General features: G+C 37.7%; 1 long non-coding RNA gene across 1 annotated transcript; it reads left to right on the forward strand.

The window, feature by feature from the left end:
* Positions 1 to 1,911: 1,911 nt before the first annotated feature.
* Positions 1,912 to 3,045, forward strand: LOC119907999. Its single transcript, XR_005445173.1, has 2 exons — positions 1,912 to 1,997; positions 2,627 to 3,045. It is a non-coding gene; the product is annotated as an uncharacterized LOC119907999 (long non-coding RNA).
* Positions 3,046 to 3,525: the final 480 nt, after the last annotated feature.

Here is a 3,525-nt window from a genome sequence, read left to right on the forward strand (position 1 = left end):
AGCCATTTAATAAAGTTTGATGCTGTTCTGATGCTTTTGATCATTTAAACAGATACTATGCGATTCTGCAGAGATTGTTGATAAACAAACTCATGAGCGCGCATTGCCATGGTAACCAGTCTCACTCTGCTGAAATATAGCAGAATCCACAGCGTCTGCTGTCAGAGAGCATTATTAATTATTTAAATAACAGGAACCGTCAGTGTTAATTAACCACAGAAAACCAAACAAATGTGAGAATGTCCGGTTTACACATCCTTTTCTCAGCTCAGAATAAAACCGTGTTTGTCCGTCACTTCAGTGTGTTGAAGGATGAGGATGAAGATCTGCAGCTGCCTGTTAGTCTTTGTTCTGGGCTGCAATCTCAGCACAGGTAAGATTTTTTTTGTCAACTGGTATGAACTAGTTATTTAATGACATAAACACTACCTGTTTCCCAGCAGTCAAGCTGCACTGCTGATACAATAATTTTATAATTTTAACATTAACACAGGTTAATGTCAACAGCTTTACACTTTCAGAAAACCTTTCTTCTGGGGTGAAATTTTTTTATTTTTATATTCCGGACAGAGGGCTGAAACATAGAGAAAAAGATCCATTTACAAGTTAAACCAGCTTAGTGTGGACATACTCTAAAAATATTTATTTAGATTTATGAAGTAGCTTCATAAGTGAACTATAGACTATGCTACACACAGTTTTAGAAATACTAATATTCTTACTATTCAAAAATATTTATTGAAAATGAATTTTTTTTTAACAGAAAGCAAATAAGTCACTTCACATCAGCAGAGCTGCCGTCTCAGACGCTGGAACATACTTCTGTAATAATGAAGCAGCTGTGGAGCTGACGGTGATCCAAGGTAACATCAAACTTTAATAAAGTTTTTCTACTTTCTGTTTTCTCTCTGGGTTTCAAAATAATTTCTTCACTGTAAATGTTGCATGTACTGTATAAAGAAAAGCATGAAAAACAAGCTTAATTGAAAGCTTTTAGGTCAGTGATAAAGCTTTATAGAGCAGCAGAGACCTGGGGAAGTGGCTATGTGGCTAAAAGGAGTGACAGAGGCACATTGTGGGAGTTGTGTGGTGGCTTCATATGTTTCAGTAAGGACGGTCATCTTATGTAAATAATGTTTATTCAACATTTATGGTTTTTAGGTCCTTTAACAGTATTTTTCATGTACTTCAGAGACTGCAGCTAAACTTGGAGCACGCACAGCCAGACTTGTACTTTTTCATGGCAGCTGGGTTTTTCATCGTTGAAGGAAACCTCAGGTTTCAGTTTCTAATAGTGAGTTTTGTATTGGAACAGATTTGTCCTCAGGAACAAGTTTCAGCCCGACAGAGTAATGAAATGAATTACAGATTGCATTGGGTTACAGAGGCAAGACAGGAAGTGATGTCATTACTTCAGCTCTCTATTGTTTCCTAACATCGTTCACTAAAGTTCCTAAGGCACCAACACGACCTTCACTTCCAACAGCAAGACAAACCACATCTGAACCTCTTCCAGCAGCAACAACTGCACCATCCACACCTCTAGTAAACACAGATACGACGACATTAAAGAAAAAAAGTTTCACCAAACAACCCAAAACCATGAGAAGAAGATGACGTAACTCCCTTTACAATAATCAGCGCTGTAGCTTTATATGCATTGATTCATAATTCAGCTAACAAGGTCTTTCTGAAATGTCTGATCATTACAGGAACATCTACAGTTTCCACCACTCAGCCAGCGATGTGCGATCAACCTTCGGAGTGTGAGTGAGATCATATTTAATCTAATAAGTCTCTAAATATAACTTACTGTAGCTTCCACTTAATGAGCAAAGGATTGAGAATCTTTCTGAAGATAGTTTGGTTCAACATTTGATGTCGCTGACTGAAGAGTCCGAACACCTGTTATTACCTGTGGTCGTCTGTTCATATTGCGGTTGGAATACTCTGTTTAATCATCATACTCAGCATCACTGTCACTTCCTGGAGAAAAGGTGAATATAGTTTGACCTGCAGGTGGTTTTGTGTGTCTGAAACTATTCAGCAGTTCTGTATCATAATCTCAAAGAAGATTTTAAAATCTGAAAAATAACAATTTTCATATTGAACAACTAGCAAGCCCTCACAGTGTTTATCATGTTGCTGTAGCGCCACCTACAGGTAAATGTCATCAAATTGACCAGCACAGTCACGTCATCTAAAATTGAAGAATTACTACAGTTTATGTCAGATACGCCAAATAGTAATAAACCATTTTTCCAGGCTCATCTAAGTATTATATGTTTCAGTTTGTGTGTGGTACAAAATCAGGGTAAAAGAGGGGAGATCACAGCTCAGGAATTATAACTCTAATGTAAAGTGCTTCAGAGACGGCCACATGGTGGCACTGTTGCTACTATTAGATCTGCACCAAAAGTAATCACTTGTCCCAACTTTCTACCAGGTGTCATTGAAACTGAAAAGTCTTCTTTGAGACATTCTGCTAACAAACAAACAGAGTTGCAAGTCACTGATAACCACAACACGTTACTAATAATTACCATAAATACAATGTTTTAAATGTTGAAAAGTAACAACAGAAGTTAATAAAATCATCTCCATGTTTATCTTCTCTCTCTTGCAGCTCGACAGACACAGGGGCAACACACAGCAGCAACAGAAAATGATCCTCCATCACAGGAGAGCAGTAACTGAGCCGTGTTCAGCGTTCATCCTCAGACAGTCTGACAGTAAAAAGTCCTCCAGCTTTCAACACTGTGACTAGTAGTCTATAAGTGACACAGACCGTTTCAAGTAGTTTGATTGTGGTCCTGCACATGGCTGCACATGCTGATGTCTCACGCACAGTGTGGAGGAGTAACTTGTTACATGTTATTTAGTTACGTAATTAAATTACAAAATAAATGTAACAGTAATCTCTTACAGTAACTGGGAAAAAATGTGTTGTTAAATTACATTTACCTATGAAAGTGTTCATGATTACATTGTAATCTGTAAAAAGCTCGGCTATATGTTGAATAATCTTCATTTTGTTGCTTTGCATGTTTTTCATGTGCACAGTGTTTTCCTTTGCCAAGTGTATAAGTAAAATGACGACGTATACATACATTCAGTATAACAGTGGGGTACAACAAAGACAGAAGAACTTGGATCAAACAGCTTTGTGGAATTTAGCTAAAGGTCCAAGTTATCGTTCATCAACCATCCAACACACGAGTCAGATCAGAAGTCAGAACCCATCAGAGACTCTCCTCCTTCTGTAAACTGAAATTGAACAACATAAATCAGAAAGAAGAACATAATTTTTTTGTAATTTAAAATCTCGACCATCCAGGAAATAAACCAAACATCCTCAAAGTTTCTTTTTAATGTTCATTTTAAGTGACTGATAGTTTTTACATTTGGGGTTGTGAACTGTCTGTGATGTTTCCTGCTCTGTCCTCTTGTGTTTCCTCGCAGGTGTCTGGTCGACAGAGCTGGAGGACGTCCCGCACAGTTCACAGTTCTCTTTCTGCATAGTCT

The sequence above is a fragment of the Micropterus salmoides genome, unplaced genomic scaffold (assembly GCF_014851395.1).
Source record: "Micropterus salmoides isolate LMB-PRFRI ecotype aquatic unplaced genomic scaffold, ASM1485139v1 Ms_hic_scaffold_17, whole genome shotgun sequence".
Lineage (NCBI taxonomy): Eukaryota > Metazoa > Chordata > Actinopteri > Centrarchiformes > Centrarchidae > Micropterus > Micropterus salmoides.